The sequence below is a fragment of the Podarcis erhardii genome (genome assembly GCF_964252035.2).
Source record: "Podarcis erhardii genome assembly, chromosome: 8".
NCBI classification, from domain to species: domain Eukaryota; kingdom Metazoa; phylum Chordata; class Lepidosauria; order Squamata; family Lacertidae; genus Podarcis; species Podarcis erhardii.
In genome coordinates this window covers 89,410,622-89,424,521 of record NC_138499.1, presented here as the reverse complement: position 1 = coordinate 89,424,521, position 13,900 = coordinate 89,410,622, and the positions used below count along the sequence as shown (strand labels likewise).

Here is a 13,900-nt window from a genome sequence, read left to right as displayed (position 1 = left end):
GTATCTTTTGCTGTGAAGACTAATGCCAATAATTCGTCCAGTTTCTTTGCAATCTCCCTATTTTCTTTCAGTAGTTATTTTACTTCTTTGTCATCTGGTGCTACAACAGTCTCCTTGGCTGGTTTCCTATTTCTGATGTAGTTCTGATGATGTTGTTGTAATGTTAGCCACAAGGACCACTGCTGTAAAGAGAAAATCGGGGCATCTCTAGGATGCTTTTCTGTATGCTGTGTAGGAGATGTGCTGCTGGACCATATGCTCAGGGAGTGCATCCCATAATATAGAGGTCACATCTGAAAAGTCTGTGTTTCCGCAACCTGTGTATCTGACCCTCTGGTCTGGGCTATGGAGCTGGGCATTACCCTTTCATCTTAGTTGAAACTGGTTGAGTAAAACAGGATGGTTTATCTTTGAATGCCTGGAAGTGTGCAATGGCCATTAGCTCTGTCTCCCAAAATGGAGGTCTGACAGGCCGAGAGCTGGATGTGATGTACTTTAGACTTCCTACTCCTAATCTCCTTAACCTCACCATCTGCTGCCATCACTGTTAGATGATAACAGATACAGTTTTGCCATGAGGCCCAAAACAGCACTTAAACTGTTGTAGTCTCATAGCACCAATCTTTAACTCTTAGGAAGATACAGGTGTCTAAGGTGATAGCGTGTTCTGGCAAAGGACAAAGCTTTTATTTTATTTTTTCACCGATAACTTTAAGCTAGAGTCACGGAACATCATGGGTAAGTTTTTTAGCTACCAGTCAGAAACATTATTTGTTAGGAAAGAAATGTAAGATCAGAGAGAAGCACAATAGAATTACATATAAAATCAAACTTAGTAGCAGAGTTCAAACTCCTGCCAGGGTTGCTCTGTTTTTAACATAAGCTTCACCCGTAAACACTGACAAATGATAGTGCTCAAATTCACTCCGTGCAAAGATCTACCTCCTGATTGACTTACAGAGCAGGCTGGGCAAGTTTCTTTTTGATCAGTTGGCAACCTTGTCTTTAACAACACTAGGCCAGCCAGTCTGCCTTTGGTCTTCAACCCCAGATACATGCATTCAACCTGGCATTGCTTTGTATTTTTCTCTGCCTGGTGGGCATGACTGGTACCAAATTGTGTGGGAAACTGCCCTACTAGAAAAGTTAACCAACAAAATTAAATTAGCACAGGCACAAGCAAAAGAGGGTGCCTTCACACCAGTGTGGCTCCCCTTTATCACATATACAGCTCAACAGGACAATGACCTGACCCCTCCAACAGCGTACAAATCAATATGGCTAATCTGACCCAATCCCCCACCCCACCGTTTCACACATACAAACAAACCAGACTGCAACCAATTGAATGTACCAATCTTGTACCGACCCTCTAATCTCTTGCACTGCCAACAAGAATGAATGAATGAATGAATGAATAAATAAATAAATAAATAAAGGACCTACTCACATGACCCTGACACAGAAACCCTGCACAAACACTATGCAATAGAATGAAAGACCAGTATCTCCCCTCCTTTCTCCCTTGCTCCCTGCCTCTTTCCCCCCAATCGCATATGATGTCTGCAACAGCAGTGTCTCACACCGAATGGAACTGAACTGTGAAAAAAGACTATGAATGGAAAACAGAGATGCTAAATGTACCTTTGCTATACAAGAAAATCTGTAATAAAAATTAAATCAAAGATGAAAACTGGCAAGCAGGTGCTCATACGAGTATTTAAAGCCCTAAATGACCTGGGCCCTAGATACCTGAAAGATGGCCTCCTCCCCGACATTCTCTCTGGGGGATCAGATCCTCTGAGGTGCCCTTTGGCAGTTTGGGAGAGGGCAGTCTCCATGCCAGGTCCTGGGTTGTGCAATTCTCTCCCCACAGAAGTGCCTCTAGTGATATTAAATTATCGAGAATATTCTCAATTAATGAGAATATTAGAGAATTTTCATTTAAAATAGGAGAATATTCATTTTAATGCATTGAAAATGATATAATTTTAATGCATTGAAAATGATATAATTTTAATGCATTGAAAATGATATAATTTTAATGCATTGAAAATGATATAGTTAGTTAATATACATGTTTATTCATGGGTAAACTTGTTCAGATGGAAACAAAAAACTGTAAAGATACGTTTATTCAATGGGGCAATGCTGGGAATTCCATTCTTTGATTTTTTGCACCAAACTTGAAATTGAAAATTCAACACGAATGACTCACGTTAATCACTAAGCCTGCCACTTACCATATTTTTACCATCCACTTGAATTCTAATTATGTTGTGTGTGTATGACTTTTAAAGTAAAAGGAATACAGTATAAAAACATCTCAGGTCCGCTACATGAGTACGTTCTTTAATAAGCATATCTACATACAGAAATGTCAACTGTTTAAATCAAGGCCACCTCACATGCTGTTACACATAATTGTATAGGCCTAGTGTATAAAGCAGGTACTGTATGGGCAAACTCCGGCCCTCCAGATGTTTGGGACTACAATTCCCATCATCCCTAGCTAATGATGGGAATTGTAGTCCCAAATATCTGGAGGGCTGGAGTTTGCCTATGCCTGGTATAATGCTTTAAAGCTACTTTCTGTAAAAAAAAACAAAAAAAAAAAACAACCAACACCTCACACTGTATGGCCAAGGGTATAGAATTGCTAAGAATAAGGTCACACCAAAATAGAAAAAAGGCTATTACATATGGTTGAAATACATACGAATTCAAATGTTCATCAAATTAAATGAATAGCATGTTTAAAACTAAAAAAGAAAAAAAATGTTTTCTGTAGCTCACATTTCACAATTGCCAATGGTGAATGACACAATGCCCATTAATGTAACTGGATCAAAAAAATCATTATTCATTACTTGCACTGGCAATATCACAGCTTGACTTATTATTTACTAGATTTTTTAAATGTGTGTTGTAAAACTGGTTCTTTCCTTAGAATGTACAGTTTGTGGAAAATTTTTTCTGGAGAACTTTCTAGGAGAAAATATTCTTGAGAATATTCTCATTCACGAGAATATTCTCACGTCACTAAGCGCGTCTGGCACTGTTCTTAGTGCGTCCTTCCTATTCCTCTCACCTTGGTCTTTGACAACTGAATGTGTGTTTTCAGGAACCCTGTGACTTACAGTTTTGAACTGTTTTTAATATTGAATTTTAATTAGTTGGTAAATGGATCCTGGGATCTAACGGAGAAGGGCAGGAAATACCATTGAGTAAATAATAATAATGTTATCTGCAGTACCAGCCTACCTGCCTGAACTGATCACCTTCATGTTGTTCCTTAAAGGCTTGATCTTTTAGGCATAGTTATCCATTCCATGAATACTTTTGGTGATGTGATGCAACTTGGGGCAAATTATCATTGAATTGGATGCCATCCTAGAAGGAGTTTTCTGTGCCTGGCTACCTGGCCCCAGGGTGCAGACTTCTTTAAATGTCTAACTCCACAAAGGTGCCCTTGCCCCACCACCCGCCTGCTATAGTAGCATAATGTTTGTGATACTTATAAACTGGCAGTAGGTGGTGCTGCTAGTGCTGATTACATAACAGCATAATGTAGCAAACAGGGGGACTTTTCTTGAAAATGCCGTTGCCTTCTCTGTGGTAGACAGGAAGAAGCCATTATAGCTCCTTGGAAGGAGATGATGTTTACTTTACATTAGAGTGATAATGAGTTTTTCAAGCAAAATCTCCTAACTCTTAATTTGCTTGCAGAAATTCAAATGCATATTCTCGTAATTTGATTTTCTACCCCAACATCAGCAGTTAAGCATGCTGTGGGGCTAGAATATTTTAGGAAGAAGCAAGGAGCCAGCAAGTTGATACTTAAAACATCTTAAAACACATTACAGTGGTACCTTGGTTTACGAACTTAATCCTGTCCGGAAGTCCATTCTTAAACCAAAGTCTTCTTAAACCAAGGTGTGCTTTCCCATAGCAGTGGAGGACTCAATTTCCAAATGGAACACACTCAACAGGAAGCGAAATATGTTCTTATTCCAAGACAAAGTTCACAAACCAAAACACCTACTTCCGGGTTTGCAGCGTTCTTAATCCAAGTTGTTCATAGACTAAGCTGTTCTTAAACCAAGGTACCACTGTACTTAAAAAAAAAAAAAAGATATACCTCAAAGCCATAATTTCAGAATAATAAAGAATTTTAAATCTGAAATGTGTTAAATTTCTAATCTCTTACCTTGTTTCAGCTCTGCACTGTACAAGTAAGCAACTACAGAGAGGAGACAAGGACAGATTGCTTGCCTAAGAGGATCTTCAGTTAAGAAAGAACAGTCGACCAAAGTGTGGTAGGCAAATTTTTAAGTCTTGGTGGTTGTAATGTGGGTTACTAATTGGCAGAATGGACCTACTGGTCTCTGTGAGGCTCTGCTTGAAGCCAATGGAATGTTTGCCACTACTTTCAACAGGAGGGAGGTGAGCTCTCAAATTCTTTTCAGCCTAACTAAGGGACACTTGGTCAGGAAATCTGATTACCATCTGCCAGCCCATCAATAATGGAGCTTAGCAAAACAGCTTCGCTCCATCTGATTACTTGGTCTAGGAATCACACAGCGGCCGCCCACCATTCTAAGTGACCCAGGCTGGCGGATGATGTGCAAGGAGGGGCTTGGGCTGAGGCTCCATAAGGGGCCAGAATTTGCACTCCAAACTTCTACCTGGTTAGTTCTCTTTTTTGTAACTCGGTTTTTCCATGGCTCTTTGTTTATTCCTTCCAAAATAAGCTACAATGTGTGCATTTCCACTGTTCCTTAACACTTGGGGTATCCTAGAAGGTTTTGTTCGGGTTTTAAATGCTGATGTTTTGCTTTGCACTGAACCAGCATGAATGATTTTTGCCACCAAAAATGAAGAACTGCCTCCTGGCAGAGATCCTACTGGAAAGGTTTAACACGTCATCTTAATGGTTCAAACTTCGACAAAATAGATGTCGTCATAACTTAACAGTGAATATTATCACTTAATGTAAAATGTGGAGATTCAGATCTGAACGTCAGATCTGCAAAATGGAGTTTCACTTCCAACCCGGCAAAAGCACTATTTAAAATGCATGTAACCATTTAAATCAGCCTTTCTCAACCTGTAGGTCCCCAGATGATGTTGAACTACAACTCCCATCACCCCTAGCTAGCAAGACCAGAGCTCAGGGATGATGGCAGTTGTAGTCCAACAACATCTAGGGACCCACAGGTTGAGAAGTGCTGATTTAAATGTTCTCATGCATCACCCCCAAACCAGCACACAACTTTGTTGGCTTTAAAAAAGGTTTGGACAAATTAATGAAGGATAAGGACATCAATTCCTGCCAGCCTAGCAGTTCGAAAGCACGTCAAAGTGCAAGTAGATAAATAGGTACCGCTCCGGCGGGAAGGTAAACGGTGTTTCTGTGCGCTGCTCTGGTTCGCCAGAAGCAGCTTAGTCATGCTGGCCACATGACCCGGAAGCTGTACGCCGGCTCCCTCGGCCAATAAAGGAAGATGAGCGTGCAACCCCAGAGTTGTCTGCAATTGGACCTAATGGTCAGGGGTCCCTTTACCTTTACCTTAAGGACATCAGTGGGTACTAGCCAAGATGTCTATGCTCTGCTTCCACGGTCAGGGGCAGTAATGCTTCTGAACACCAGTTGCTGAAACCACGCGGCAGGAGCGTAGGGCAGAGTGCCCTTGCGCTTGGGTCCCTCCTGCGGGTTTCCCATGGGTACGTCCCATTTAGGATGCTGGACTGGATGGGCCATTGCATGTATTTGGTTGACCTTGCTCCCAAATAATCAGGAATATCCAAGTTGGATTTATTTTGACAACTGTTTGCAAATATTGCTGACACTGGTTTTCCCAGAATGGCTCATCACATCACTCCTGTGCTTGTGTGGGATCTGCAAATGCAATGCACCTACTTTCAGCTCTCATTTTTACAAAGTAAAATGATTGGTGTTTTGATTTGTTTTTTAAATAAAATTTTCATTTTTAACAGCATTATTTATATTTAAATCATTTTCAAATTTCACACATCTGAGATTACTTGAAACTTCGGACTTCTCCCTGTGGCCCCCCCCCCCCCCCCGGTTTCAAATATTTGTCTATTCTTTTCTTTCTACTGCATCTAATTACATTTCCCAAATTCATTTTATATCCACTTTTATCTTTAACCTTATTACATTATAAATGTTATAACAATCCTGCTAATGTTTTTAAATATCTACAGTGATCTTTAAGGTACTCGATAATTTCCCCCCAATCTTTACTAATTTTCTTCTCATCTTGGTGTCTGATCTTCATGGTCATTTTTGCCATTTCGGCAAAGTCCATCATCTTGGTTATCCATTCTTCTTTGGTTGGGACTTTCTTTTCCTTCCATCTCTGGGAAAAAAGCATTCTTGAGGCTGTTGATGCATGCATAAACAGTCTTTTCAAATCCTTTGGTATTTCATCACCTATTATTCCTAATAAGAAAACTTCTGGCTTTTTGACAAAGGTTATCTTAAACATTTATTCAATTCATTATATATCATTTCCCAGAATTATTTTGTTATTTTGCATGTCCACCACATGTGGTACAATGTGCCTTCTTTTTCCTTACACTTCCAATGTAAGTTGGAAGTGTTTTTATACGTTTTTGCTAATCTTATAGGAGTCAAATACCAACGATACATCATTTTCATATAGTTCTCTTTCAACGTACAACAATCTGTAAATTTTTAATCCTCCTTCCACAACTTTTCCCATGAGTAAAGTTGTATATTATACTCAGTCATATATATGACTATGATTGTAAGTCCAAACTTACATGACACTCAGTGGGAGAACCAACAGACTTAGAAATAATAGGCAAGAATTATTATTTATACTGCTTAACGCCAAAATAGCCTTCTAAGCAGTTTACAAGTTTCAAAACCAATGTCACACAAGCATTAAAATATAAACAACTATAATTAGGGCGCACAATTAATAGAATTGTTTAAAACTTTTAAAAGATAAATACCCATAATTAAAATATGCAGTAATAGGATACTTGAGTCCATAGAGAATATTGAAGAAGAGAGGGATATCAAATGGTAGCATTTGAGTAACAAAATAAAGAAGCAAGCCACACCTTGAGGCTCTTGTCTGTCCGAGGAAAAGGGATGGGTTCTGTCTACTAATCCGTAATATACGGCCTTTTCTATTTTGAACTCTTGTGATCCCTCTGGAGTGAAAATTTTTAAGGATTAGCTGGGGGCCTGGAGCTTCAGTTGAATATTCATGAGGCAGGGCCTTCTCTTCCCACCTCCTGCTGTAGCTGAATCTCGTCTCTTTATTCAGCTGAGCCGAGAGTCTCTGCAGTGCATTAGGAGAGCTGGCAAAACATTCTGTATCAGCAGGACAAGGGGAGAGCGAGGCATCAGCATTATCCTTTGGAACTTTGTCCTGTCTCCATTTGTTATTGAAAAGTATAAATGCAGAATAAGCTGCTGGAAAGGCAAAGAAAGTGTCACTATTTGGGGGCTGCTTCAGACAAGGGCAGTTTTCCTAAATAGATGTGTCTTCCATGTGGACCATGAAATGGCTTGGCATGTGGTTGGAAGTCCTGGCTGGTGATGGGGGCACACCATGGATGGTGTGGGGAAACAGGCACCTCTGCATTCATCACATGTGCTTTAGCCAACACACCTCCATCCTCCTACCAGTTGTGACATGTTTGCTCCAAGGAACACTGACTTATCCACTTGCCTGATCATGTAATGAAACATCACTCAGGAATGTCAATTGTCACATCTTAGCATTTCAGGAGAGGAGAGCACAACAGAGGGCTGTCTGCAGTGTATTTAGATTAGGATGAGAGCCAAATCAAGGACCTGGAGACTTAAATGAGTCACAGGCTAGATATTGGGTGGGTGGGTGTTTTGGTCAGAAAAGGCAGGCTGTTGGAGGAAGATCTAAGAGGAGTGTTGCTGTTAACGGTAATGGGGAAGGGTGAGTAAGGATTCAGAAAGTCCGAGCGGAGCATGTTTAGTTAAAGGGCCTGAAAATGCAGAGCAATACCTTCATGGCCTAGGAATGGCTAAAAGAGCAGGCAGGCGGAGAAGGTGAAAACTGACTGATGAGGCAGCTGCTGTGGGGGGGGGTGAGGGGGGAGAAGGTCCTTCCTGCTTGCATCTCTTGGCAATGGGAGACGGGGCTGCAGATGGGAGTATCTCAGCCAGCGTATTGCTGAATAGATGGTTGTGGAGGGCAAATGCTGGAATCAGCTGGGGTGACTCAACAACAGCACACTTACGCAGTGCTAGCTGTGACACCCCCACATCCGCTGCTGTCTCCTGGCACTGAAAAGGAAGGGTGGGGAGGCTGCCCCCTCCAACAAGCAATTTGCCTCATCGGTTGTTTCTACTTCCAAACGTTGCAGGTGAGCCAAATCATGGCTAAGTGCAAATGTGTGGGCTCCTAGGGTGAAGATCGTGGCCACTGCACTCCTTGGGAGTAAGTAATGGTTTGGCATAGAACCCAGGCTCATGGTTTGTCTGGTGTGAGAGAAATCACAAGCCTGGGTTTGTACTTCAGCTAAACCCAGCAGTCACTTCACCCAGGGTCAGCAGCAGGGTTGGGAGAGGTGTGCTGTGGCCGCAGTAGTTCATGGGAAGCCATGGTTTGGCTTGGTGTTACATGTGAACCAGGCCAAAGTGTGTTTCTCATGACTCCCTGAGATGCCTCATTAGGTGGCTTTCCACTCTGAAGGTTGTTCCCATTACAACTGAACAGATCACAGAAGATGTTGTCTTCCTGTTTGGTAGATCAGATTTTCAGTTATTTCCCCCTTCCCCTCAGGCACCGTCCACCATGCCTCCCTACCTGTGATTCGCTTTTGGTGCAATCAGATCATATCCCACAGGATCCTGAGGGGAAGGAGAAGTTGATACAATTGACGGGTTAGGGCCAGTAAATGGTTTGTGGAGTAAGAGGCAGCTCTTTTTCCTGCACATTCATGAAGTCTGTTGGCACTCATTTTAGCCCACACTCTTCCCAAAGAGACATAATGCTGACTGGAAGCTCATCACCAGCTTGCTGGTCTACCAACGGCATTCAGTTCCTGTTGCTCTCTGCTTGCCATCCCCAAGTCTGACAAGCCACTGTACATTCAGGATAGCGCCAAGAGCAAGAGCTGGGGCACAACACGCTCTCCCTGCTTCTCCAGAGCTGATGCCAAGTTGAGGGCCCTCCTTGATAGCTCCCCTGCTCACCCGTCCTGAGTGAGCTGGCAGGTGCTTCTCCTCTTCACTTCCATCGTCATGGCCGCAGTTCACTCAAGAGAGCTAGCAGGTGTGCAGGCCGTGACAGTCACTGTTGCTGCTTGTTTGCCTGTGGTGAACGTTTGGTTAAGACTGCAGAGATCTTCTTTTTAGCCTATAAGTATCTTGTTTTGGCTTGTAGTCTGCTGTGTATAGCCAACACATTTCTGTAACGTTGCACAAGCTGCATCTTTATTAAATAGCTACGCTATAGAGCTGCCTTCTACTAAATCATGTTGTTAGTCCAGCTAACCCAGTGCTGCCATCTTTGACTGCGCAAGGCCCAGCAGGGCCTCAGACTGAGGTGTCTTCCCCAGCTCTGACCCCTGAGAACCTTCAACAGGGCATACTGAGCTGAACCAGAGACCGTCTGAATCCAGGGCATGTGTTCAACCACTGAGCTGTGGCCTCTCTTAGGGTTATGATACAGGGAAGTATATTGTTAAAATGTCATCATTTAAGCTTGTAGAGTTTGCATGCCTTTGTTAGGAGTACGGAAGCTTTGCAGGTTCACATTCTGTCTGTTAGATACTTTTGGACATGTATCTACATATGACACAAATCATATGCAAATTTAATGCAAACCTATGCCCTCTTACTTTCAGTGGGTTGGGGGGACCAATCCTGTGGCCATTCTGCATATTCTGGTGGTGGTTATCCTGTTTCATGGGGCAATGCAATAGGTCCCTTCCTGGGAGATATTCACCTTGGAAAGTGGGCATTCCAATTCAGCTAGTAGCTGTTCCTTCTTCTTTACAGCTGGAGGACATAATCCCAATTATGTACTTTGGCATAGGGAACTGTGCAAAACTTTGGCAGTTGTGGAAATAAGTTCTTTCAACAAGCCTTATCACCTCCAATAGTACTTCCTGGTTTTTATACTCTGTAGCCTGAAGAATCTTCTTTCACACTGGCTTCAATCTAAACTGCAATCCTATATGCATTTACCTGGGAGTAAGCCTCATGGAGGGATGCGGTTGGCGCTGTGGTCTAAACCACAGAGCCTAGGGCTTGCCATCAGAAGGTCAGCGGTGTGAATCCCTGCGATGGGGTGAGCTCCCGCTGCTCGGTCCCTGCTCCTGCCCACTTAGCAGTTTGAAAGCACGTCCAAGTGCAAGTAGATAAATAGGTACCGCTCCGGCGGGAGGGTAAATGGCATTTCCGTGCGCTGCTCTGGTTTGCCAGAAGCGGCTTAAGTCATGCTGGCCACATGACCCAGAAAAACTGTCTGCGGACAAACGTCGGTTCCCTCGGCCAGTAAAGCGAGATGAGCGCCGCAACCCCAGAGTTGTTCGTGACTGGACTTAACTGTCAGGGGTCCTTTACCTTTACCTTTAAGCCTCATGGAACGCAATGGGAATTATTTCTGAGTTGACTTAGGTGTGCTCTAAGAGTGCCTCCCTTGCAAACACCTCACATGAACCTGAGGCAGCTCTGTGGCATGAGAATTGCGGCACTGTGCTAGAGCGATTCTGGCTTACCTAAGGGACCATGTGGAACTGGCAGTTTTGCAGGTACCACGTAATACTGATTCTGCACGTGTAAGAAATCACTCTTCTAGCACCTACACATTGGAACTCGCTATCTAGGGACAGTAGGCAGGAGCCTTTGCTATGCTCTTTTCAGAAGCTGCTTAAAACATTTTTGTTTTGACAAGTCTATCCACACATGCAGAAGCTACATGTCTTCTGTTTCATTTTAGCTGCTGTTGATTTTAATCAATTTTTGAATATTTTAAAATACCTATTTCTAACAAGTTTTTTCAATAATTTTATTTTTTTAAATAGTTCAGTAAACCACATAGAGGTTTCCTTAAATTCAAACATTATAAATGTTTTGTTACATTCAGAATAAATGTTACATCTTTATAAGGGTGAATTTTCACCAGGTTTAGGGCAGTTTATAACCTTCAGATGACATGAGCAGGCTGTGCAATTGTTCTAGTTCCAGCCTTAAAAGATCCTTTACCTGTAGCAGCTGCATGCCCTGAGCCTGACAGCTTTACAAACAAGATAAACATTTAAAAGCATGGTATGTGTTCAAAATAAACCCTTTGACCTAATTTTGGTGGATGACAACCCTGAATGGAGTTTAGACCTATGATGAAACTAACTTTGAAGGTGCTGCATGGAAACAGACCAGTTTCAAATTCTTTTGATTTAAGTAAATAAGCGTGCTTCTTTTTCCCAGATGGAACAAACTGAAGCCTGTGCCATAGTTGTGGAAATACTTGGCCGAATCAGTAGAATTATTATTATTTATCTTCCCATGCGTTTTGTGTGGTAATATCACAGCGGAAATGGATCTGTAAATCCTTGCAGTTAGCAGAGGTGCATCCACCATCTCTGGTCATCCATTGTAACTTCAGTCCTTGAAGCAGAACACTGAAAATGTAATAGTGCTTATTTTTGTCTGGAGATTGCTGTGTGTGTCGTGTCCCCCCCCCCCCCCCCCCGTTCTGGGCAGGGTTTATGTGTGCATCAGATCAGAACAACTAGTGCACCTTATCTTTGAAATCCCATGTTTTGAGCCCCTTAAAGAGCAAGTGAATAAATGCAGCAGGGTAGTGATGGTTTCTTTGGAGCTGTTACAATCTGCCATGTACAATGAATCCATCTTAGTTTGTGGATTATCGGTCCGGTAGACTGTAACAGCTCTGTCAGCTCCTTCTGGTATGGTATGTCCAAAGGCAAACTAATGTAGCTTATGTGTGGTTTTATTTCTGCTCAGAATATTCCCAAGAATTTTTTTCCATGCAATATGCAATAGAAATCTTGGCTGCTTCCTATTCTACTTCTGAAAAAGCAGCTGAAGAGGTTCCAAGGATTTGTGGAAGAAATTATACATACTTGCTATAGCTACATCTATTTAATATACAGTGGTACCTCGGGTTACAAATGCTTTGGGTTACAAATACTGAGGATTGCAAACTCTGCTAACCCGGAAGTAGTACCTCGGTTTGAGAACTTTGCCACAGGATGAGAACGGAAATCGCGCGGCCTCACGGCGACAGCGGGAGATCCCATTAGCAAAAGCATGCCTCAGGTTAAGAACAGTTTTGGGTTAAGAACGGACCTCCAGAACGAATTTAGTGCGTAAGCTGAGGTACCACTGTACTAAAAAAGGTCTGCCACTCCAGATTCCCCACCCCCTTTTGCCATTGGCTGGAACTGCTCTGACATAATGGAGTGTTAATGGTGAGAGAAAACACCCTAATGGCTTGATTGCTGCAGCCAGATTGCTGACTGGGGCTGGTCATCAGACATGATCCAAAGTGCTGGTTATAACCCATAAAGCCCTACATGGCTTAGGTCCAAGCTATCTGAAAGATTGTATCCCCTCATATGAACCTGCCTGGGTTTTGAGAACCTTGAGGCTTTCTCTCGGTCCCACCACCCCCACAGGCACAGCAGAAGACCTTCTCAGTGGCTACTCCCAGACTTCGGAAGTCTCTCTCTGGAGAAGTTAGACTGGCTCCCTATTTGTCCTTCTCCCGGCAGCTGAAGACCTCCTTGTTCCAACAGGGTTTGCGGAACTGACTGTTCTTAATGAAAGGGATGGTGCTTTCCTGTTCTTATTGCAATGTTCTAAACAGATTTTATATAAGCATATAGTTTAAATTCTATTCGTGTTTAATTGTTTTCAATGATTGTTTTTTCTAGGATTTTAGCAGTTCTTCTTTTATTTGTGTAAAAGCTGCCTTGAGTCCTGTCAGGGAAAAAGGTGGGGTAGTAGTAGTAGTAGTGATTAATAATAATAATAATAATAATAATAATAATAATAATAATAATAGCAGCAAACTAGGAACTAGAACTCATATTAGCTAGAGCTGGCTATATGGGTCTTTCTAGGATTGCCACACGTGCTCCATGTCCTCTGCTTCCTTCTCATGCAGAAATCAGTCTTAAAAGGCAGAAGAAACTTTTGATTTTAAAAAGTACATGTCCTTGGATGTTGGATCATTGTGGGCCTGGAGATGGAGTTAGGCTAGACTAGGGAAAGCCTGACTGGGCAGAGCCGGGCATCCCAGACTTAGTCAGGATGGAACCTGGTGGTGGAACCCCGTCGGCCCATTTTGATCAGGCTAGCTCAGAAGTCTTCTGGCTTTTTAGATCCCAGTGTATCCTGTGGGAGATTCTTCTGCCGCTGCGTCTTCCGAGTCATCAGGTTATAGGGCAGTATATATATTTAATTAACAACAACAACCTGGACAAAAAGGGAGGTGGAGAAAGAAGATACCACACGAGATTGTCAAAAGAAGAAGGCAAATGTGCATTAATAGCCTAACCGGGGGGGGGGGGGGAAGGATACGCATCCCAAGCACAGTGGGGACACGTGTGTGAAATGGGCATATAAAAATAATTGGTTGTCTGTCTTTTGCTGTCGACAGTACAGGAGATTTTACTGTATATGGGCTAGTTGTTTTTAATTATTATGGCTGGTTGCTGAAAGCAACAATAACCTTTGTTTTTTTCAAAAGCTGATAAAATAAAATTATTATTTTTTCTGTTCCCAGTTTGACATAATTCAACATGTTTTTAAGGCGATAGATTAAAGAAAAAAGCCAGATATCGGAGCCTTGCTCATAGGCTTATTCACCTTCTTCTCACA

At 42.3% G+C, this 13,900-nt stretch overlaps 1 protein-coding gene across 3 annotated transcripts in view; it reads left to right on the top strand.

Annotated features, from left to right (window-relative positions):
- The window catches only part of CXXC5 (CXXC finger protein 5), a 68,600-nt gene that overhangs the window by 32,830 nt on the left and 21,870 nt on the right, over positions 1–13,900 (top strand). For all 3 annotated transcript variants that reach the window (XM_081872884.1, XM_081872882.1, XM_081872883.1), the window contains exon 2: positions 4,221–4,319. The gene's annotated coding sequence lies outside the window, so the exon portion shown is untranslated. The remainder of the gene's footprint in view (positions 1–4,220; positions 4,320–13,900) is intronic.